The sequence below is a fragment of the Lonchura striata genome, chromosome 2, assembly GCF_046129695.1.
Source record: "Lonchura striata isolate bLonStr1 chromosome 2, bLonStr1.mat, whole genome shotgun sequence".
NCBI lineage: Eukaryota > Metazoa > Chordata > Aves > Passeriformes > Estrildidae > Lonchura > Lonchura striata.
The window spans coordinates 24778774-24804176 of NC_134604.1; the positions used below are offsets into that span (position 1 = coordinate 24778774).

Genomic DNA, 25403 nt, shown 5'->3' on the forward strand with positions numbered 1-25403 from the left:
CCAAGCCAGTCAGAAACTGTGGAGTCGCAGAGAGCAAAGTCAAGCCTGAGCCAATCAGTCCTGCTAAGCAGCTGCTATCTCAGTTGCTTATTAGTTCACCAGTACACTGGCCACAACCAAAGGCTTCAGATGGCCTTACAGTATGCACAGAACAAAATTGTCTCTGCTTTCAAATACCACAGAAACACAGCCATGAATGAATACTATCGAAGGGTAGTGGTAGGAGAGAACCCTCTTGTTAAATTTACTCAAAACATTATTTTTTGAACACTGAAGAGAAAATCCTTACCCTTGAATACTGTATAATAACAGAACCATGCTGTTTGCTGGCAGAATGCTAAGTTTCATTTTCAGAAGAAAAAAAAAATTGTATAATAATTTTTCCTGATTTAGATGGGGTTTAGGTCAACCTTAGCTACATACAAATGAATGTTTTGTTCAAATTACAGGGTAATTTTAATTAGGACACCCTGCTAGACATCCTGTTGTTCTATTTAATGGACTTTCTCAATTATAAGAAGAAACACCTCCCCACCCGCCTGCAACTTAAAGTAAAAATTATGCTGAATAAATATACAAAGACAAAAATTATTATTCTGTATTAGATCTTTTTATTTCTGTTAATCTTTATTTGGCAACTGCTGTATCGAAAGGGCAGAGTTCAGAATCCCACACCCATTAAACACCTGCTAAAAAACCACTTGAAGCACTGGAACCAGCCAAATATGTCCCAATTAAGCAGAAACGTTGGTACTGCTGTCTCGGGTAAGGAACACCCATTGCCATTTGCTCTCATTAGGTTAAATGGGTTTCTTGGGACATAGCTGAATTCCTGATTATGTGCATTGCAAATGGATGAAGAACACCAGAACAATAAAATTTAATTCAGCATAGACTTCTGCCCAGTTGTTGAGCATGGAATTTTTGGGAAAAGCAAAAACTGAAGCTTTGGGAAGTGGACAGGAGCTATATGTTCTAAGTATGCATGAGACAGCTCATACTTCTTTCAAGAAACTGCCTGGTTAATGTAACAGAAATAATTGGCTTGAGATTTCTTCTTGAAAATGCTCTTTGATTTAGAGCCCATCTCATTTTTGTTACCATCCCCTCCTCTGTACTTAGCATTAGTTTGATTCACTTACGGAGTTTTATTTGTTAGTTAGAAGTTTCTTTTTATATTCACTTCAGTGTTAAATTGGTCGCAGATTTCTTAACTTTGTATGTTTATGATGCAGTGATGGAAGGCAAAGTCCAGAAAATAAGAGATTTTTTTGTAGATCAGACAAACAAACTGTACTGCAAGTTTTCCAAATATTTTTGTCAAGTTAAATAAGTAAAGGCTTTTATAGAGAGGCTGGCTGCACAGCAAACGGAAGAATCTTGCTTGTCATTCATTTAACCTCTTGACCCCTGTCAAGGATGTGGACATGCTTGCCAGTAAGTGACAAATCAAGTGGTCTTTTCCCAAATACTCAACAATACATTTCAGGGTGGTGCCACTAGACAGAATCAGAGTAGAGTGGTAGTGATTAAAAAGTATGTTTGAAATGGTTCTAATATCCATGCTCAATCCTCTATAATCCTGCTTCATTATCAATTTATTAACTCCCTTTGTTGTCCTTTCTGTCACCCTCCTGTGCTAGTTACTAATATATCTTAGCTTGAAAAGTGCTGTATTCCTTAGGCACAAAAAGCTAGCATGATTCACATAAAATCGACCAGTTATCTGCATCCAAGTAAGAGATGTACAGTCTCTGAATTGATACCTTCAAATTAAATGTACAAAAAGCATGGTCCAGCACAATAAACACCACTTCATTTACAACTCATCATCAGGATGTTAGCAGACTGAAAAGAACACCTATATATTTTTGGTTTTGCAAATGCCAGATAGATTTCTTCAGAACATAAATTCTGCTGGTTCTTTACTACCTCTTGTACTTAGTGTAGAATTCACAATTATTTAGTGCCTATATTTCTAAAGAAAACTTTAGTACATGAAAAAAAAAAAAGCATTCTAGAAATAAAATATATCAGCTAGCACTTGCTGCTGACCTAAAACTATATTTATTTTCAAGACAACCATAAGAGTGGCAGATGCTTTCTTGTTCTGGCTGGCTACAAATGGCACTAAGAAATCCTAAGATAGACACCTGCATACTTACTCTTTGCCTGTTTCCCCCCCACACCCCCAAGTATTTTTTGCGTACAAACAACATTTTTGAATTTGCTGTTGCTATTTATTTAGATATCCATGGGTGCTATATTCATTGTGGTGTCAATAACAGCTTCCATTCCATAATTCTACTGATCTCATCAAAGAATTCTAGGTACTCAAAACATCTGAAAAAGATAAAATATTCCATATTTACTCTCTATTATTTAATTCACAAAAAGTGTCACTTATAGTGAAAATGTTTTAAAGTAGTATCTCTAAAAATTGAGAGCCACAGTCCTTGTCTGTTTCTTAACTTAAGCCTTAGTAGCTTCCCCTATTAGAACTGGTGGCTGACATTTTATTCAGTAGATGATATCTGCAGCTGCAATACTTCCAGACTACAAAGAGTAGCAAAAGCTATCATTACATACGGATGTTTTTATTGGTAGACATTTTGAGACTAACCAAAAGGGAGTAGGAAAGACAGAGTATAGACTGGAAGAAAACAAAGTAAGTCCACAAACAAAACACTACAAATCACAACAGGACAAGAGAAAAATCAAGTGGTGATATTATCTTACTGGATTAGTAAAAACAATTCTGTCTTGATTGGAATTACACTTTTCTTTTTTCCTTTGTAGTTCCATCAGACAACTATTAAAATGTTATTAAAATGAACAGCACCTCCCAGACCTCCTTGGTCATTTGTTACACATGAAGAACAGTAACTTTGCTGTGCCAGCAGTGAGACTGTTAGGGCAGCAGATAAATTTGGTGCTGCCTGCATCAGACACAGAAAATCATAAGCTGCCTAATTTTCTAGGGAGGGCACAGACACTCTTCACACCTGAGCACGATTAAGTCTTACTGCTTATGAAGAAGAGAGACAGTGTTGGCAGTGCAGTGGCTTGAAGGGGAGGGAGGCAGTTGGAGGGGAAGCATAAACCTGTTTCTGCTCACTACCAACATTATTGCAGGCACCAGTAATGAGGTGGCTGGGCTAGAAGGGGAAAGGGATATAGGAGCTGGAGTGCTTTAACAGGTCCAAGACCAATGCTGGTTTTGGCACTATTTTCACTCTAGTGAGTTACAAACAACAAAAAAACCCAAACCAAGCAGGTGCTAGCAATCTGAGAGACCACATGCCAGCTACAGCTGCTTCAAACTGATTCAATTACATCTGCCTGAATAGTCCCAGGACATTGAATCCACTTAAGGGAACCACAGGTCGAAGGGAGACCCAGTTCTTTGGTATCTTAAGACTCCATTAATTTAAAGTGGAAACCCTCCCAACTGAAATGGGAGGAGGGTATTCATATAGAGTCTGAACCATATGATCACACTCAGACTAGGACAAGGTGGAAGACAGCATATTCATGACACTGATCGCAGTAAAAGCCCATTAGAAATAATGCCTCAAAATTTTCCCAAAGCAGTCTGACAGCACTGCCTTGTTTCCCAAAACACTGGGTGCAGTACGTTCGCTTAAACATGCTCTTGGGATTGGGACTTCACTCCAAACCTTGTTTGTACAAAAAGGGGCCAAGCAGCTGGGAAATTCTGGAGTGTAGTGTGTCCTCATTAGCTTCCATCTGCCATCAGAACTCAGCTCATGGCAAGTTTGGCTAAGTCCTGGTGTTCTCAGGTCCAAATCTGGGTCAGTTTTAATTACACTATACAGAATTCAGTGTGCAGTTTTTAAATCCTTATTATACAGCGCAGAAGAACGGGCAGCTCTCCAACTAATCAATTTTTTAAAAGTACATATATAAAAATTTTAAACCAGGCTAGACAGACAGTGGGTGGAAGAGAAAAAAAATGTATAAGTGAGTACAGGGGTTAGTTAAGAGAACTGTTAGCAAAAGTGGGTCACCAGCAAGTTCTGCTTTAAAACTTCAAAGGAAGGGGAAAAAGGAAAAAAACTCTTCATTTTTTAAGACACTGAAACTGATGTGCAAGATGTATACAATTCATACTGCTTCTAGAATCAGCATGCGTTACACACAATAATATTGCAGCCAAATTTTTATGAAGGGGAAGATGGATTGTCTTGTGGTTACAGGACCATAACAGGCACTGGCTGACCTATTCCCATACCTTTAACTGTGTTATTGCCAGGGTTAGGGAAGTCATTTTCCTCAAGGGCAAAGCCTTTAAGTCCACAGGTACAAGAAAAGGTGTGGTGGTTAGAAATATAGTTCAATGGCATTCTTGAAGGTGATAGGGAAATGCAGGATTTTAGTCTAAATCCTTACCTAAGTAATGTGTTTTAGACTACTTTAACTGCTATTTATTTCCTCTTTTTCTATGCCATCAAATAGCCATCAGCCAGGTCAGAACCTGAAAAGAGTTTTTCTTGCCAGGTTGCTGGCAAACAAAATGATAGAGGCACAGATAGCTGCATGTTTTTCACTGAACAGACACTCGGGACAGGATAACACGCCAAATCTTATCTATGCAAATTGGGCTAAAATCTACTCTCAAAGTCAACAACCAGAATGTACCCTGTTTAGAGTCTTTGTCAGATGCAAGGGAGCAAGTAGAAGGCTACAGTGACAGCTACCGACATAAAGGTAGCTCAGAAATGGAGAGGGATGATCAAGGAGCAGAGTAAATAGCAAGAAAATGATAGATGCTTGTTAGAGGAGCATAATTCTTCCATCTCCTTACACAAAAACTACACCTTCAAAGATTTCCAAGGTTTTTTTTAACCATTTCTATGAAAAACTCCTGTTCAAAAAAGACTCCCCTTCATGAACCTTGTTAGCATTGTCATAGTTTTCATTTCAGAATTACAACATAGTAAAAACACAACAAAATCCTGCACTTTCCCTTGTACTTCCACACTTGGTGGCTAATCCATACATCTCCAGCTGCTGGATGAACCTAGCACATTCTGACACAGCATGAAATGCACCACTATTTCCAAGTCAACAAAAGCTACAAGGCTGCAGTAACCACTCACTGCTCTTTATTTGAAAGGAAGCATTTTCTTTAAGGTAACCTCCCTCTCTCAGATGTGACTTCTCATATCCAAAAATCCACACATTCAACACATTACACAACAATCCAAGCAGGGGAAAAAAAAAAAAAAAAAAAAAAAAAAATAAAAACCACACAAAAAACCAAAAACACCCAAAGTAAAAAACCCCAAAATCTTAGTGGAGGAATATCTTTGGAATCCTCAGTCTTAGGAATCCTCAACTTCTCAATTTCATTTCAGTATCTAGTTCTCAAATTGAGTTTTTTTTTTTTACCCATACCACCTGACTGGTCTCAAGTTCTATCCCTACCTGGGCCCACTTGTATTAATTAGGACAATTAGCTTCACCGTCTCCAAACAATTTTCAATTTAGTTAAGCTTGGAGAACAAAAAGCAAGCTGAAGCCACCAACAGACTGGGCAAGGTGACCCTCAACTACTGAAGAAGAAAATTACCCCGTGGAAATCTGTTTTCTGAGGGTCTGGCTTCTTAAGAGAAGTTTTTGCTATAAAGTTTCAATGCAGATCAGTAGCAGAGCAAAAGGGAGCAGGAGAATGATAACACAGCAAACACGAGTAAATTTAGCCCACACAGTATCACTGTAACAGAATGATCACATTCTGTAGCAGAAGTGACATTTCAGTGCTGAGAAGTAGACCATTTTATCTTTTAAAGCACTCTCACTGAAGTTTTGCATGGCTGATGGACTATTTGAAGACATGATCCACCAGTGACTAGGCAGAACAGCCAAGCTCTGAGCCATACACAGAGTGGAGTAACAATGCTATCTAGTGCTGAATGTCCTCTGAAACACTGACAAGGAAACTCAGTGATGGAACAGGGTGGCTACTTGGAAAGCCCACGATGAGAGGACTGTGTAGTTTAGAAGTTAATCTTCTAACTAATTTTTTAGTATTATATTATGTACTGATGTTGCTTTATTAGATGATTTTCCATTCTTCTTTCTATGGCTTCTCTTCCTTTTCCACTTCCTCCATTTGACATGCATTAGAATAAACCAAGCCAGAATGTAAAAGTGAAAGATGGTCAGAATTGTATCCAAGGGCTAAGGTAGACTTTTTCTAGGCTCTGAGTAAACTTAAGGACTGGAAATATGACAACAGGTATCACTCACTACCTGCTGCAATGGTGGAACCACAGAGAAAAGGAACACTACCCCTTTAAGTGTCTTTACATATCAGTGTCTAGACATGTGGAAGATGCAGTGTTGGAAACAAGCTCTCCCTTGCTCCCCTCCCAAAAAAAACAACAAAAAACCCACCACTAACAACAACAAAACCCAACAAGATGAGAGACTACAGGGTGAGAGGGTCTGCCCATGCTCACAACCCTAGAGGCAGACTTCTTTCTTTCCCTTCATCCCTCTAAAATTGTGTTTGGATGTGACCCAAGTTAAAGTCACTGTAACCCTTCTGTCTTTAACTTACAATTCAGCCACTTCCGACTTGTCTATTGTCGCCCTGACTAGTTCAAGATGTATTTGCTAGCCCCAAAATCTCACCAGGGAGCCTGTGGAAGAGGAGATTGGGAGCCGTGCTATACAAGAACAGCATGGATTGTTCAGGAAATACCAGTGAAGCATATCATCTTGCTACAATTCTACTCATGAGAAGCAGTGCAATATGTGTCATGGCATATCAAGGCAGATATCTTCTATAGCAACAAAGCAAGGATGCCATTCTGAGACAGAGGACATTTTATTTTGCAGACTGTTAGAATCCAGGGATGTTAAAAACATAGGAGTCATTTACAGAATGAATTAAAACACAGTGGTCACATGTTAGAAATCAAAGAGAGAATATTTTCAGATGTATTTCCACTAGAATTTCAGGGTACTGTGTTCATCTTACTGTACCTACATATAGCATCTCACATAATGCACTTTTTGGGGTCTGTCCTCTCCATTGCATCAGCTGGAATACCTGAAACATCAGTATGATTTATAAATGGAGTATGTCTCTCAACTTTATTGTACTTGGCTGCAAGAGCTTGAAGTCATATCCTTAACATTTGAATGCCATTTTTCTATTGCACTTTATTTTTGTGTGGGTGTTTTTGGCACTATACAGTTTATGTAAAGTGAAGTAGTACATAAGAAAATGCAACACCTATTCTCATATGTTTCATAAACATCCAGCCCCTGACTTGTGTGTGCTGTGCAGCACAGTTGCTATTGCCAGCTAACAACATGCTCTAAACTGATATAGTAATCGTACAGATCTCATTTTTTTTGAATTTTAAAAACAGTGGAGCCATATTAAAAGGAATTTACCAAATTACCTGCACAGAAGGAAGAAACATGCAATTTCCTCAATGCAGTGATGAGATGGTATCAAGAGCAGTGCTAAACAAGGTCAACCAAAGAGACCACAAACACTTTCCTAAAGAATAATACTCCTGTACCTTGATCTTGAATAAAAACTGAGAGTTCCCACTAAAGGGATGTCAACTTTTCAAGTTTTTTTAGTCCTGCCTGCATGACAGAAGACAGCAAAAACAGCACACAGACTTACACACACATCTCAGTTTATTCCCCTCAATGATTTGATAGCCAAACTAATGTCAAAAGATGAATTCAGAAGGCCCTTTATGGCGAGACAGATTATAACCCAAGTTTAAGACAGAAAAGGAAATTACAACAGAAAAACACAGGGACAACCATGAAAAGAAAGTTTACAACATAACTGCTTTTGTACAGCAATATGAGATAAACACCAATTATCACAATTTTCTAGATGAGGAAACAAAAAAGCTCTGATCACAAAATAAATCAAGGGACTCATGCTGAATGTACATGATTATGTCATATTCTAGTTTCTATTAATTTTATCACGCTTACCCTCAGTACCTGACAACTAGTTCTTTCTATATTCAGATAAAGAAGACAACAACAACAACAGATAAGCACTGAAGCATGCATTTGGAGCACAATTCAAATGAAAACCTACCATGCCCACATCACATCCCTCTGCAGACCACCAGACAGGCTCAAGAGCATGTCCCTGACTCTAGCCAGGGCAGTTACTCACTGTACCTGTGGGCAGGACAAATGAGTAGTCTTGCTGCCTTGCACTTAATCTTTAAAGTTGCTCGCAGTCCATTGGCTAGGCATTTTCTGAGCAAGGGGTTATATATGTCATATATACATATATGTATATATATTTGTTACATTATCTTTTCATTAAGTGGTCCTTGATAAGCCTTTTTTTTTTTTCATAAGTGTATCTAATTTCCTTAGTAGCCAGACTTCCTTCTGCTTTTTCTTCATCTTGGGATAATGACTTTCATTGTCAATATTAGCACTATGTGTCTAAAGGAGATTTTCTGGGACTGCAGAAAAGAGATCAGTCCATAGATCACTCCTTCTTGGTTAAAACTGCATAAACTGTAAACAGATCTCAAGACAATGGCAGATCTGTTCCCATCTCATGATGCAGATTTCAACAGATTGTAAGGATACTGTAGCTTTGTGGTTTGTTTAACTAGATTTATCACATACTAACTCCTTTTACAAGAGCAAAGAGATGCTTTATTGAGCCAAGAGGCACAAACTGAGTATATATGAAGATGAAATGGTCTGAAATTGCCATTCAAACAGTGTGACTGCATCTGCTGCTTGGATGTCAGCTAAATAGGCCAAGATCAAGGCTGTAAAGATTTATTTGCTCCTGATTCCTCAAAGTAAAAAAGACCCAGAAATCAAAGCTCATAATGAAATATAAAATTATCCAATGAAGTTATCTTGTATTTCCCGCTTGTAATGCACATATAATGTATGCATGTGTCTATGTGCACACTTGCACACTCAAATTCATCTTACCCCCTGCATTTCTATGTTCCACCATTGCAAACACACTCTGAAAGAACAAAATTGCTGGAGGAAAATAGCACCCATTGGAGCAGAGAACCTGTGTGCCACCATTCCCTGTTACTAATCAGAAAGCACCGATTCACAACTCCTTGCCTCATCTCCCTGTCCCTTTACCAACGAGGAACTCACCTTACATCCCTATAATGCTTTCCTTGGCCAGTCTGCAACCCCAGGCAACCCAGCCTCCACTGCAGGCAGCAAATTCAGCTCAGAGTTTGACATGCTTGGTGCATGTCACACAACACAAGCAACATGCTAACGAGCTGCTCTGTGCTCTCTCAAAGTCACAGCTGCCAGCAACAATTGAGCAAGTGCAGCCTAGCTTTTCAGGATTCCTGCCTGTTGCCCAGGAACCACACAAAGCACTGGAGATTTTAAACAGGTGCAAACAGTGCTTTTCTCCCACGTCAGGTTGCACAGCCTCTGCAACAGCCACACAAGATGAAGCAGAAAGCAGGAAATGAACTTCCAAAATGCGATCAGAGTTACTGGTGATAATTCAACACTTTGATGATCCGTGAAAAACAGGTTGTACATACCACCATAAGCAGAAGCAGGAAGGCTTGGTCAGGCTTGCCTTCATGAAACCTGCTTTTCCCAGAAATATGCAACAATATTATAATTCTGGTTACACATTTTTTCAAATTTGTCAGTGTTTCTCACCTGCAAAATATTTAGTTAATTTAGGAGGTAACATTTCTGAACAAGCAATGATTCAGAATGTGTAATGAGCTCCAAAAATAAATGAAAAGGGTGTATTTCAAAGCTTACTTTTAGAATAATTTGATAGCTGCAGAGGAATTCTTAATGCACAAAACTGTCTTTCAAATAAGTGGCTTAAAAAGCATAATACCAATCACGTACATTATCTAATTGTGTGTATGTACAGAAATTCTACATGTACCATCTGTTTACAGCTCATTGCTTAACATTATGACCTTGTACATACACAGCTCAGTGCATAGGTGGTACCGTAGGTAAACACAAATTGTATCTCCTGAACTGAAAATCTGTGAGTCAACTTTGAACAGGCTTGTTAGAAAAGATGGCACTAACTCCAGAATGGTTTGTTTTGTCAATATTGCCTACGCTGTGTTAAGGTCATCAGTACGAGTTTGTTACTAGCCACGTTCCCACACTGGTAATCAGGCAAATTCCTGTTAATTTCAGGCAGGATCTCGCCTGAATCGGAAGGGAGCGGGAACTGGTTAAGGCCATTAATCAGATGGCTTCTGAGTTCTGGTGTTCTCACACTGGGATCAGCTGCTCAACCCGCTCCTCGCAAGCCCACTCACATGCCCAGGCACTGGGCAAGCCTTGAGCAAGGCTCTTCTGCTGTTCCTTCAGAGATGTAATGTTACAATGCTGACATGCATGCTAAGGGCTTCTGTCTAAACTGGAAGCACTCAGATAGGTTTTACCTTCCCTTTTGGATCCAGCTTTTCACTTGGATATGAGGCTGAAAAGGCTAAAGGGTTCTCTTGCACAGATGCCAACAAAAACAAAGGTAAACTTAGAATTTTCATTAACTGTAAATTACAAGAGCAAACAGAAATAAGGATTGATGTGAGCAACAGGGAATGCTAAAGCTTCACCAAATGTAATGTGTAATGCTTCAACCCAAACATATTTTGGGATGACTGCCAAGAAGATGGGTATAAACGTGGGAGGCTTAGTAGAGTACAGTTTGAGCTAAAATGTGTAAAGTTTTCACTTGTGCTAAGGAAACATTCGTAGCTAGGTAAAAACAAGGCCTTATGAAAAATCCAATTTTACATCTAATCTAAATTTCCCTGGGCAAAGCAACTGCTCTCTTCCTAAACTGATCCTCGAGATAGCTGGCGGTAGCATATAATTATTGTGAATAGTATTTCCATGGGCTAGGCATTAGATTAATATTGTAAATTCTACAGGTGTCTTATCCAGCACTATGTGGTTTGATGTATTCATCTAAACCTGAATTGGAATTACTCATCATGACGCTTCTGTTATTTGGTGGTCCAATGACATCTGTACAACCAGGAGACAGAAGCGTTGGCTCTGTCTAACAAGTTTTCTTGTGCTGTCTTAGCTTCCACTGTTATATGTTAACTCTAAAAAGCTTCTAGTAGTGAAGGATAAAGTATCCTAATCATCAGAGTTTCTCCAGTGATGAATATTACGGTATCTTACATGTTTTTGGAGCTGTAGGGGAAAGGGCATTAAATAACCCAATAATCTCAACTTGCAGCTGAACATCCCCCAGCAGAAAAAGGCCTACGTGGTTGAGGTTTGGTTATCTGCTGTCAGAGCTGTGCTCAGCCATAAGAGTAGGAGGTTCTTCTAGCTCTACTAGAAGACTAGCTCATGAACTAAGACTTAGTTTCCTTTCAGTGAGAGAAACAATGAATAATTCTAGTAAAGGCAAGAGGCTAGAGAGTAAAAGGCTATAAATGCTATAGAAATTTTCAACGCAGGTTCATTTCTCAGCTTTTCTAAAGCTACTTTCTTCTTGAGTTGATAGACCAATTATGTCAGGAAAAAAAAGTCAGTTAGTAAAGCTTTTTACCTATTTTTTCTGCATAGACTTCAGACAGCTTATACAGTAATGAAGGTCCAAGAAAGCGTTTTACTGGCTACCACTTCAGCTTAATTCATCTGATTAGTTCCAAAATATTTAGACAGCAACACAAGCTACTTCATGTTTCTCCATGTTAAGTGCAGGGTATATCCTTCCCTCTCTGTGCCTGAGATTATGCATTTCTAAGGTTTCCCAGATCTGCAGCTGACAGATACTGACAAGCTTTGGATTCCCTTTATGCACCTCCAGTTTCACAGATGTGGAAGTAAGAAGTTTGTATTGGAACACAGTACAGGAATCATACTAACAATACTCAGTTCATCCCAATACTTGGCAAATAAACACAACCCTCTGATAAAGAGGTGGCTACAACAGGAACTTATCCCATCTAAAAGAGAAAAATCTGAAAATATACCACTTATTCATTCCATTGTTCCACATGCAGATCTATTCAGCTGGGAGGGCTGAAGGTGACAAATAACCCCAGGAATATATGCACATGATGCTACTTGTCACCAGATGTTATAACACAGCCTCCAGTGGCAGGGGAAACTGTGTCCTTCCATTCACTGGAGAAAGTCTTCCCTAAGGCTGACATTGGCATGAGAATGATGAGATCATGTAGGAAGGACTCAAATGTAAATGCAGATCAGATTTGTTTCTAATGGCTTAGTAGCAGGGGAAGACATTTATTAGGTTGTCCAAGAACAGAAAGTGTGCAATAAAGTTTAATGACAACAGTGATTCAATAAACTCTCTTTAAACCAAGTAAGAATCCTTGACATTATGGAACAGGCCAGGATTCACTGTTTTGGCAATGATTGTAGGATGAAGCTATGCTTTCTGTAAAGTTAAACTTTCCTTCAAATTACATCAAGTATGTGCACCTCAGCAAAGCTTTGAGGAGACTGAAAAAAGAATGTATCCTTTCCTGCAGTGACTTCTGTAAAATAAGAAACTGGATTAACCACAGTCTCCACTGGTGCCAGCCTGACCACGAAGTGTAGCATCAACAGTGTGCTTGTAAGGTAAAAGCTACTGTAATTTTAAAGAATATCAATTATACATTGTGCCGCAGAAGTACTATAATCTGACTTCAAATTTCTTGCACTCCTACATAATACCAGAATAAGAAACACTGAATTACTTTCTAAGATATATTTACAAAACTCTGGGATATTCTAAGCAGATACAAGCTAATATTATTATTCTGAATAGCAGTACAAGCTGCCCTCCATCCACAGCACCATGCAGGCTGTCATTTTTGTAGTTAGGATGCATTTTACAGCAAGACATAACAGTTCTTTCAAGTGCACTGTACTGTTAGTTGTTGTCACAATTATTTATAACTGGGGACATCTATCTCCTACTAACCTTCTGTTCTGGTCCAATATACAGGAAAAATTCTTGATGCATTAAAGTACAATTATAAGAATATAAATTCAGTATTTCTTAGCTAGATTCTGCCCTCTGGTTTTGAATATAATCCCAGGCAAGCCAAAGATGACATTTAGTCTTCCACTCTGTTTTGGGGTTTGTGTGTATGAAAATTTAATTTTGATGAAAGGTCAGGATAGAAGTTGAAGATGTACAGCCAAAGAAAAGGGTTTTCAAACAGACCTATAAACATGAGATCACAGGTTGCATTTCTTTTTAAAATGTATCATAAAGGTACTGTAGCATTCTTTAACACAGAGAAGCAGCAGAATAGTGCATGAAATACTCAATGCCAAGAAAGACTCTGTCCCTATTTTAGCCATGAATTATCCTACAACCTTGAGAAGATTACTTAACTGTTCCGTGTTTCTGTTTCCCCATCTATCAAATGGGGACAATGATATTTCATAAAACCACTCTAAGATTCTTCTAAAAATGGATGTAATTTGGAAACTTGTAAAACACATGCAATTTCTAAAAAAGCTCACTGAGAATATAAGAATAAATACTGCTTTAAACATTTGTTGCAATATTTTAATTTTAATTTTAACTCATACCTTTCCCTTAAGTACTTTACAATATGTTCAAGAATTTATATGTACTGTTTACAATTACCAGCACATGGGATTTGAAGATACTACATGCTTAAGTTTAAACTTCCAGCTGTTGGTTGAACACAAATATTTTCAAGGACTTCATCAGTAAGAGATGGACTGGGTCCTGTATTTTTTTCCTAAAACAGGCAACAGTCCTCCAGCTGAGGTAGCACTGGATTCTTTGAAACCCACAATAATCAGCAAACTAAAAGAAAAAGAGGTTAACACTGTGTCCTCCCTCCCCACTACTCTTTTCAGTACTTACATGATACAGATGCCACAGAAGACTCACTCTTACTTTGAAGTGCAGGAAAATATATCCTGGTAAAAGACTGAGTGTCATTCAAAGCATCCTTTGAAACTTCTTAAAAAACTGAGCTTTGTATCTGGAGAGGTTTTAATGATTAGTTTATTTTTCTGTACTTTTAGACCACAGCATAGAAAATTTATTACATGTATAAAACTCAACAAACTTTGCAGTCTTTAGATATTCAAATACCTCTACTTCTGAAAGTTTATCCTGCTTAAAAATGTGTTTGTAGGGTGTGATCCAAAAGTGTCGGGACATAATATTGTAGGTCCAGTTACATTTTCAAGGCAAGTATTTCAGAGCAGAAAATGAGTGTTTTCCTAACTTTGTATTACAAGATGGGATCACAGAGCTTCTTGAATAACCTACATTACAAATGGGACCAAGCATGGAAATTGCCAGGCCCAAAAGATTATATTCTCTGGGCATTGTTAAGACTATATTCTCTGAACATTATTAACAATCAAAAACAAGATATCAGAACTGGGGATAGCTCACAAGTTTAGAGACAGCACTCATTATAAACCAAATGCTACAATAGTTGTATTACTGAGGGAGAAAAAAGTTGGGGAGATTCTACAGCCATTTCATCTTTCATAAGTATTTCATTCACTAACTTTGCAATACAGACAAGAGAATTTCTATCCTTCAAATTATTCAATCATATTTATAACAGATAAAAATTTATAGGTATTACATTAGGTACAGCCACCTTATCTCCAAGTAAAAAAATGACATACATAGTTGAATACAAAGGCAGCAAAATTGATTTTTTTTATTCTTATCAAGATTAACATAATACTTAAATGCAAACAGGACAGCTAGATAGGAATTACAAAAGACATGAAATTTCTCCTATTTTGAGGTGTGATTAAGAAAGTAACACCAGAAATATAGCAAAAAGGAAAAAACAGTCATCCAAATTAAAATGATGTTGAAAAATATACATGGCCCAGCATCTGTGTAGACCTCTGAAGAGAGATTGCCAGCTAGAAGAACAGGAGTGATGGGGGATGCTTTCAGATATTTAAGAGCATAGAGTGTGGAACAGAGTGCAAGAACACAAATGTACCCACAGAGGCTGTGCTAGAGCTTCAAATATCTCTAGCTCAAGTGACTAATGGGAATGTGCAAAGAGACAACCACTTCAAGCAGAACTTTTTACTGATTAAGTCACTACCATAAATCTCAATATGTTCCCTGCCATATTGGCAGCCTGTCCCTTTTTTCCTTTTAACTGTGGGCCAGATCCTCAGCTGGTATAAGCTGGCATCGCATTTTGTTGCCTTCAGTGGAGCTAAGCCAATTGATGCCATCTGAGCATCTGATATTATATTTCTGTAGCAAATAAAAAATGATACAGTGGCATTAATTACTACATAGTCATGTCTCATAACCTCATGGCAGGGGTGGAAAGACTTCTCATTTATAGTCACCAGTCAACATACAGAGTGGAAGGGTCAACTGGTCATTCCATGCTCAGTTTGATGGCTGTAAAGCTACTAGTCATTCCAAACACAGGAAAAACCTCTTTTCATTTTCCTATGTGATTTAAATACTTAAATTTTGTTAACTCATAGGCATGTAGCAGCTACTCTATGTCCTTAAAGCACCATAATCCACTGCATCAAAAATGTAATGGATCTGACGTGCAGAAGAACAGGCAACTGGAGCAGACAAAAATTCATTTAACTGAGAAATCCAAGTCCCACTGCCAATAGTAGATGCTAAGGAAAAAAGGGGTAAGAACACTTTCATTTGTAAGCATTCTGCTACAGCCTAACAGCACATCAGAGATACAGACACAGAAAGTCTCCAGTTTTGATAAGAGAGAAAGTGGTCAGGGTTTTGTTGTTTTTTTGTTTTGTTTTTGTTTGGTTTTGCATTTTTGTTTTTGGGTTTTTGTTTCAGTAAAGGGAGAAATTGACTAATTATGGACAATTGCATTTAGTTTGGACTATCTCTTACAATAACCTGGCATTCATAGTTTATACCTTTTGTGTAAAAGGTCCATATGTTCCATTTTCACTGCAGAAAGTAATAATCTTAACATAAAATTGCAACACCTAATTAAAATCCTTCTTCTACAATGAAACAACATTTCCTACTTTGTCCCCAATACAAAAGAAGTGTAACCAGGGACTCCAAAGAAGTCTATTGGATATCCAGTAGAAGCAATGCATCTACATTTTAGATGCAGCAAAATGTTCACTAACTCACACAGGATATTGAAGGTATTGTCTGTGTATTTGAGGGAGAGGTAAATAGGGAGTTAGTCTGTGGCACTGAATCTATCTTGGCCTGCCTTCATTTGCATTCTTTCCCCTTCCCAGTATTTCCCCTCATATATAATTATCTCCTCAGCTCCCAAGTTGTTTTAAGCACTTCACAGCCCCTGGACACTCAACATGGAGATCTTACTGAACATTAAACAAGCAGATTGCCATCTTTGTCTTTAATAACCTATCAGATAAAAAACTAATTCTCCACCTACTTATTAGAATTTGCATGTTAAAGCAGCATGCACTTTCCTAACAAGCTTCCAAATGGGGAAGTAAGCAGATTCATTCTACAGGTAAATGTATAATCAACTGGCCTTAGGCAGACTGAAGCCTATGTCCCAAAATACAGAGGGTTTGCTATGGATATAATGCTATTACCAAACAACAAGCAAAGGCCAAAACGCGGGAAGATAATGCCATGATTGACTTCAAGAGGTGTTTTACTTGACTAAGACAATGAAATTCAGGGCTTCAGTTACAAAAGAGCAGAACTACTGAAAAATGGAAACAGAGAAAGAGACTTTAGAGAACACAATTCATGGGGGAAGGATAAGAATAAACAGGAAAATTAATAGGAAACAGAAGAACTAAGGAACTGCAGGATTCAAAACACACTAGTATTCAACACGGCAAAAGAAGTAACTGGATCTACTGGTATCTACTAGGAAAATACCAAGATGCTGGTCAAGTGTCCTCAAAGCCATACACTTTCGCTGTTAGGTTCTGATAGAAGGACAATGATATGAGCTCCACTACTGTCATTCTAGACAGCATTCCACTGGGAAAAACTTTAGATGGAGAAATCATGGGCTCTCTCTCAGACCTGAGTGTATCTGAATAAAGGTTTGAAACCTATTACATCCCCAGCAGAAAATGGAAGAGTATTTAAAACAGACACATTCTGCCTAATTCAAATAAATTTAAACCAGTTGATTAAGAATATGACTTAAATTACTAAGAAAATTTCATCCATATTTTAAAGCTTGGTCTCCTGTTTCTACATTGTACTTGGCAGAAATAGGACCATATTCAGACATTTTGTCTTAAGTCAGTCATGGGATCCTGCTGTCCTGATATTGATAAGAATGAAAATTATAATCTTCAAATACTTAATTCAACTATTATTTAATAAATATTGCTTAAATGAGACACTCCCTTCACAAAAGAATGCTCAAAAAATATATGCTTTAATAAAAAAAAATTATATTTTGTGTCCGGATTTTCTAACAATCTATAAGCGTGTTCAGTCGTCCTTACAGGGCAAGAAAGTAAGTAGGAATTTCTGCCTCACAGAAATTCTGCAAGTGACAAAGCTCCTAATTTTGACTTCAGTGTAAATTTTGCCTCAGTATGAATTTACAGGATTTGGTCTATGCTTTGCAGCATTGACTGGGTTTCAAGTTTGTTATTACTTAGATAATAGTTTTGATAGAAGCTTAAGAGCTCTTAGAAGAACTGGAGGGAATGAGTTTGACAAGAAATCAAAGACATCAATTACTATTGTGTCTACTGGACTTTAAGTGTCCAGTGGACACCAGCTGGCAGGGTAGAAAATGGGAATTAACACAGTTTAGTTTTAGAATACTAACATACAAAGCAGAATAATTTTTTCCTCCCAAAAACATGGTTGCAATTTATATTCTCGTTTCTTATGTAATATAGTTTTCCTAACGTTTATTGTTTATGAAAAAAACTTGTTTGCAATGTTTCTCTATAAAACTGATATTCCCAATTTCACTTTCTAATCAGAAAAACCATGCATATTTTACTAACAGGCCAAATACAGGAATGCTTGTCCAGGATTTAGGCTGTCCACTGTTACACAATGTGAGTAAGACTCCCCATGACATTTAGGTGATAAGTCTGGAGAAGTCTGGCCAGGAACCTTGATCATAAACAGAAATTTATAAGCTATGCAGCCTCATAACATTCATGTCTCAAGTCTATTTCTCTGTTTTCTATACATTGACCCTTTTTTTTCTTCCCTTTGAAAAGGAAGGGAACCAGGTTAAAAAAAAAAAAAAAAAGAAAAAAGCCCATAACTGAGTTGTCCTAAATCTCTCTGAAGAAGCAAACACAACAAGTAGCTCCTCAAATTTAATTCCAGGTGAAAGTTCCTTGCTCCAGTTGTGTAGTCCTAAACAAGAGAAGACACGCAATTTTTTCTTAATGCTGCAACAAACTAGCCTTTAAATTTGTATTTACTCTAGTAAATTGTTCTTTAACCTGTGATTTCACTAGCTGGCAATAATTTTGGACTGTTGCTCAGAAGACAACTCTTTGCTTTGCTAACTACCTGTTATGATGTGTAAGTCACTGCAGAATTTAGCCATGTAAGTTTTGAAAGCAATTTGCAGCTCTGAAACAATTTTGAAATATTTCTTCAAATTCTATGCTGTCAAAACTCAATAAAACTGCAAAAAGCACATAACATCTATAAACACTGCAGCTGGCTACACAAAAAAGGGTATAGAGTAAGGGTTGGTATAGAGCAAGGGTTATCAGAGCAGGAAATCACTGTTAATTACTAAACATTTTTTCTTGAAGCATAATACCCCTACCTGGGAACTATACATTCCTACCTATACATCATATCAGTATCTAAAAAAAAAAAAAAAAAAAAAAAAAAAAAAAAAAAAGAAACCAAAAAGATAAGTTAAACAACTTAACAAACAAGGTATTCACTGCTTAGAACCTATCTGCAGATTTTCAACTAACAACTTCACTCTTCCCTCCCTTTCTTTCAGCAAAATGTGGAACTGTGAGCATTACAAAGATTGAATTTCTTTTCATAAAAAGTTAAGGGCTAATACTCAGTAGAAGACAATAATAATTTTGTGTTAAAATATCTACATAATAAGATGGTAAATTTCCACCTTGCACATTAAATACTAGTGTACTCAAGTTTCTCCTATGCCTGTGGTTTGGGCAATGCTCTGCTCAGGAAACTCAGGATAAATCTCTCCTCGGATTTTTCTGGTGTAAACTAGCCCAACAAAAGGGACTTTTATTCTGATATGGCTAAACCAAAAACATACTCCAGACAGATATAAAAGGAAAACAGAATATACCCCACAAACAACAATCACACCACCATTATGTATTCAAATTTAAAGTATTTACAGGATTAAGCAGTAGCAGCCCTAACATGATAAGACATAGTATGGCCTCATCCTGCAAGCCTCTCATATGAATAATCCTAAGTGTGTGCAGACCCTTGCAGCAGTTGTTAAGTGTAGAAAACTATGAAATTTGGGAGGAAACAGATAAAAAAGCTGAAGCACAGAGCAACAATGTAACTCACTTAAAATTCTACAGAAAACAAATAGAAATTCATAAATTAAACTATTTCTGACTTTTAATCTTTTCTGTGGGACTCAAGATCTATCCCATGAGAATAAGCATAAAAAAGCAAAAGCAACCCCTCCCTTGACATTTTATTATATTTCTATAGTCGTCTCAATTTACCAGATCAATTGCATTTGAAAATGCAGCTATTAAACCATAAGTAGACCATCTTTGGAGCCTTTGTTTGTCAATTGCATCAAACAACAATTCTTCTGCAGACAAGAAATCAGACTGTATTTTTACAATAATTGCAAGTCATTTCTAGGAAGAAAGAGGTAGCAGCAATACCCAAGGAAATAAAATAACACACTTTTGTGCTTTCCCATCAAACCCGATAGTGGTAGGGGCTTAAATCAGTCAGAGGCAGCTACGCATGAGAGATTGCACTCTGCAGGCTCTATCTGTCAGAAGTCAAGGATACACGTCCATGATTTATCATACTTTTCATGGTAATTAGCTAGAGTGCCATTTTGCTTCCAGTAGCATCACTCAACTTTCTTTTTTTAATTTGGTCTTTTTTTTTTTTTTTCTGCAAATGAATTTACATATTTCTCAGTCTCTCATCCCCTACTATGTTTTATTTATGAATATAGGCCTTGCTGATGGTAACTTTAATGTGAAGAAAGTAGTAATTAGTGTACCTATCTGCTACGTTAATCCCTTTTCCACAATGTCTGCAGAGAAGTTTAGGGTAAGTAACAGTTTGCAGTCAATATTAGGTTTAATTATGCTTAATGAGGGGAACTATCTCTGTTTACTAACTGCACCTAGGTGTGTAGCTTCTATATGAGTTTTTCTCCCAACCTCATTCCACACTGTTAATAGTGCCACTGTGCAGGGTACTTGTGGTGCTTTAATCTATAAAACTTCTCCAGGAGAGCCAAGCAAGTGGGGCACCTGCTACAACACATATGCAGAGGGAGCAGAATGGCCTTAGAACAATGACAGCTTTGTGTAAGGAAAAAGTTCTACCATCTCACATTTTGTGAATGCAGTGCACTGGAGAAAAGAAGTTTAAACTCCCAGAAAGCCCATAGATGTTCCTCAAGGTTCTCCTCTTAAAAACTAGAACAAAATAAAATAAATAAAATAAAATAATTTTCCCTGGTTTTCAGGGATAATGCACTTGAATATTTCCTGTAAGAGTTACTGTGATCTTTTACCTCATTGAAAGCTGTGTTAAGAATTTAATACCCTGAAGTTGTACAAATGAATGAAGACTTCCAGTTGTATTTCATGTGTAGATATATTCCGTAACTGAAAAGATTCTCAAGGCAACTGAAGATGACAACAGTGTTGTCTTAGAACTCCATACCAGCAAGAGGTCAAAAACAAAGCCTCAGATTGAAACCCAGTTCTACTTCACTGCCCTGTTTTCAGCATCTGTACAATGTTGTTACTTCAGTTTTCCTAATGTGAAGATCTAAATTTCAGTTTATTTCAGTACTTTTTGCTATAACATTTTCCTTTGTGATTTCATGTATTATCCCCTAAAGAAATTCATGCAATGGGAATTTTAATACATATTTATAACTACCTATAAAAAATGTACCTTCCAAAATCTTTGATTTCCTAGGATGCATAGATTCAGGGGGTTTTGTGTATGTGCACAAGGGACCAAGTTTGCAGGACAAGTGCTGAAAAACAAAGCTGTTTGATTTCCAATAAGAAATGGAAGTGGAACACAGAGAGAAATTGTTCTGTAAATGGAGAGGTTACTTCATTTGATTTTTTCAAAGCAGTAAGAAGCAAGTTCTGCATTTCATTCATATCAGAGAAATGTGACATTTCCTCAGACATAGCTTAGGGGTTTTATTTTTTCTTTTGCCCTAGTGAGCACTCTGCATGAGTCCACACATTCCCTCCTTAGTTTTGCCATTGGCAAGACTTTAAGGAAAAAAATCTATGGTTAGAAAATTGATCAAAAAAGCAGGAAAAACTTCTGCTAAATCATGCTTTTTGTTTTTAAAAACCCACGCATTTTACGATTACTTGATTGACAAAATAGAAGTAAAGTATGATTTTATTTAAATGCTAAACTCTGTAATCCTACAAGCTATGTCCAGATCAACTGTACATAGCTTTGACTGTACAGGTTTCAAAATCTAAGCTCAAGGCTTATATGTACTTTTCCTACAATATGCCAAACTAACACTCATATTACCAGACGTTAAAGAAAAGGATTCTAAAGGAGAAGTGTGATTTTTTTAACTGATGTTCTTCCCCATCAACACAATGTTCAAAAAGATGTGATCTGAAAATGTAAATACAAGTTTAACAACTCTGTAAAACTGTTAATAGCTACATAAGAAGAAAGAAAAGATAACAGTATTCAAAGTGAAAAAATACCTCTTTTCAATATATTCTTCCTTTTACTGTTTAAGATATCAATATTCAGATAAACATGGATTTCATTATGAGATGAAAATTATTTACAGGCACATATATTCTTCAGAAAATTGATGAGATTTTGTACCAAGAAGAGAGAAGAAGAGGTCATGTCACTTCTTGAATACAAAGTCCAGCATCTTAAAACTCTACAGAATGACTCTGAGGATCTGAAGAACTTAAAGAACTCATAATTTAAAGGCTAGATTATGAAGCTAACTGGAGAATGAAAACAGCACTTAATACAACAACACCGGGAGAGGGCATATTCAAGTTACTTCTCACCTGCTGCTGCCTTTCAGTAGTGGCATAAACAAAGCCTGGGTAATTTAACATTAATCTATTTTACTAAAGCACAGTCCTAGAGTTAGAGATAACAGGATCACCTGCAGGCCATGGATTTCAGTGTACATACATGAGCAACTGTCTCCTCAAAATTCTACAGGCAGTTCTCCAATCTATAGGAAGCAGATCTCTCTGAGAGATGGATGAGGGCATTTTAAAAAAAATCTGTGCAGCTCTCCACCCCAGACAACTGCTTGGGAAAAAAGTTCCACACTTTTCTGAAGAGCCTGAGAGGATGGTGGGCTTGCTTATTTGGATCAGTCTGGATAATAACTAGGTTTTTCACATTGTAATGTTGCCTCCACATGTCTCTCTGCTAAGAGTCACCAATTATAACAAAGAATAGTGGGAGGATGAAGATTTTTAAAACTAATTGCAAAATAACCAAAGAAAAGCTGTTTCTCAATCATAAAGAGTTTACTTGGGTAAAAAATATTTTTCCCAAGATCTAGTTCAGTTCAGTTACTCCTAAATAAATGAATCTCTGCTGCAGTATAATGCCCTGGCAAAGGGAAAGATGCTTTTTCTTGATCACCTCCAAAGTCATGATAAGAGTCTCCAGTCTTGGTGGAGGAGATAACCTGAGAGTGATTCAGTCTGGTGGCCTCTGGAATCTCAAGGAAGCTTAAAGTTTATATGGAAAGAGTGCATCTCACATTTATAGCCCAGCCAGGCAGGTGGGATTGGAACATTGTGTTTCAGGCACCTACCAATCAAACTGTTAAAATATAACTTACAAGAGAAAGCTTAGACAGAGCTACTGACATGTTGGGGCAGACCCATCTCATAAAAAAACCCCAAACATTTAAATGTGCCTATGAACATAATTGTAAAGATATTTTAATTCAGAGGAAGGAAGAAGTTTCAGATCAAAGTTCTGCAGCTAATGACCACAACTCAGATTTATAAAAACTTATGTAATTAAAATGCTCTATAAGTGACTAAGGAGCAACATTTTTACCTCATTTTTTCTTTTTTCAATATTGATTTCTTGACAGAAAAAATACAAGTTTTCAGCTGCTTTTCTCTCAGAAGAGACTCTGCCTACTTTCATGAATTCTCTCTGCCATGCCAAAGATGTGCCTTTGGAAGGCATAGAGACCTGTATAATCCCCCAAGTCCTATTAATATCAGTAAGAATGATACAAGTTTAATTCCAAAGACTCAAAGTGAATTACTAAAATGGCCTCAAAGCTGTTTTTCAGAGTCAAAATGGTTTATCTCATCTTCTTGGCACTAAAATGTGCTGCTGCCACAGAAGTGGTCCAGTTCCCACAGCTGCTGACTTCTTGCTGTCTCTCATTTTGTTTTCTGCCATTGCACTTGTGGTGCAGGAGGAATAGGAGTTGGTCTTTTAATAACTCACAGTGCTGAGAACACTGAGTTATGTAGGAAGTTGTGCAGGAATGCTACTCTGCTCATCAAACTACTGTATAAGGGCTGGCTTTGACTGGAAAGCTTACAAAATGAACAACAAAAGCACCTGGGTGTTCAGCAGCAGCATCACAGTGTGCCCACACAAATGTCTGATTCAGGAAAACAGATGTCCATCTACTTAAAGAGGTGACAGAGAGACAAAGAGGCAGATACTAACACAGAAAGGGAAGGAAATAGAGAAAATAAATAAAGAGAAGGAAAGAAGGAGGGAGGGAGGGAATTATTTCACCATACTACTCAGTGAAAGATGTATCTCCTGAACTTTGCAGGACACAGTAACATTTGAAAAAAATCTTGAACTGCCAGATGGAGGATTTTACCCTCTCTTTTACAATTAATTCTTTGTCAAGCTACATTCTACTTTTACAGAAAAACAGAGAAGCCAAGTCTTCCCTGTTTTAAAGACAATGGAATAGAAATCAGCCAGGAGAAGAAGCAAAAAAAGTCACTGTCCTGAGCTATCCACTGAAGAAAATTAACTTTCCCTAAACAAACACCAGAGATATTAAAGCTCAGTACTTTAATCTGTCTGGACACCTGAATGTGATATCTGGAAAGCAAAATTGCTATTTATCCTTTCCAAAAAATGTAAATAAGTCACTGGCACAGAATAAAGAATTCAAAGTCAAATTATGTTCTATGTGGCAAAAGTGGCAAGTTGCACCTGTGCCATGTCATCCAGATACTACCAGATGATTTGCATTCAGATGAAGAAAATGAGAATGACTAAAGTTTCTTCTTGGCTTTGACCCAGGCACACATCTGATCAGAGTCCATGGTAGCTAAATATCTTGTTCTGAATCTTAAAGAACTTCCCTGGCATATACTTCTTGCCACCACTTTTTCACTCTCAGTGAAGAGAGATGTTATCTTTTTTATAGAGGAGGTATCAGGTCATGGTCCATGGCAAATCAACATGAATCACAGGCCACATGATTCAAATGTTCTCTAAGAAAGAGAATTTTAGCATCCTGAAACTCCATGCTTAAAGCACTGAACAAGGAAACCAGTGTGTTGATTTAAGAGGCCAATCCATTCACATTCATTATCAAAAACAGTAAAAGAGGAAGAGTAAAATATTACCTGTGACTTACACCTAAAACCAGGCACACTGGCCTGGCACTGTTAGTTTTACTAGAATATCTGCTGTATAACACAAACAGATATGCATGCAGGTAAACATAAAACACACATGCACACACAATACTGAATTTTGGGCTCAGGCTCTGGTAAGCCATGTTCCCCAGGCACAAACCAGCAATGAAAGAACAGGGAAAAGTCAGTGTAATGGTTAACTAGCCCAGTGGGCTATTATTCATCACAAGCAGAGAAACAGCAGTGCAGACTGCAATGCTGGTCCCCTCTCCCTCTGGAATGCTACTGGATGCCTGGAATTAAATTCAGTAGTGGAAAAAAAACCAGCAAGTGCAGTGTCAACATAAGAAAGAAGCTGAATTTCACCTCCTGGAGCTGCAAGTAAGGAGGACCTCCACATGAGAGCAGAGATTTCCTGTGAAGCTTGATGTTGAAAGAACATGACAGATTCTAGTATCAACATTTATCAAACCTAAATGCATTTGTTAGGATTAACAAGGTTATTGGTATCAGATGTAGGCAACTATTCCCTATACAGCAGCAAGTGATCAATTCTTGTGGCAACTGGCCAA

The 25403-nt window shown here is 37.5% G+C and overlaps 1 protein-coding gene across 45 annotated transcripts in view; it reads right to left on the minus strand.

Moving 5' to 3' along the window:
- ZBTB20 (zinc finger and BTB domain containing 20) overlaps window positions 1-25403 on the minus strand; it is a 471634-nt gene that overhangs the window by 356009 nt on the left and 90222 nt on the right. Inside the window, exon 1 of one of the 45 annotated variants that reach the window (XM_077781236.1) lies at window positions 13892-14683. The exons of the other annotated variants lie outside the window; for them this stretch is intronic. The gene's annotated coding sequence lies outside the window, so the exon portion shown is untranslated. Of the gene's footprint in view, window positions 1-13891; window positions 14684-25403 lie in introns of those variants that run through there. 45 annotated transcript variants of the gene reach the window in all.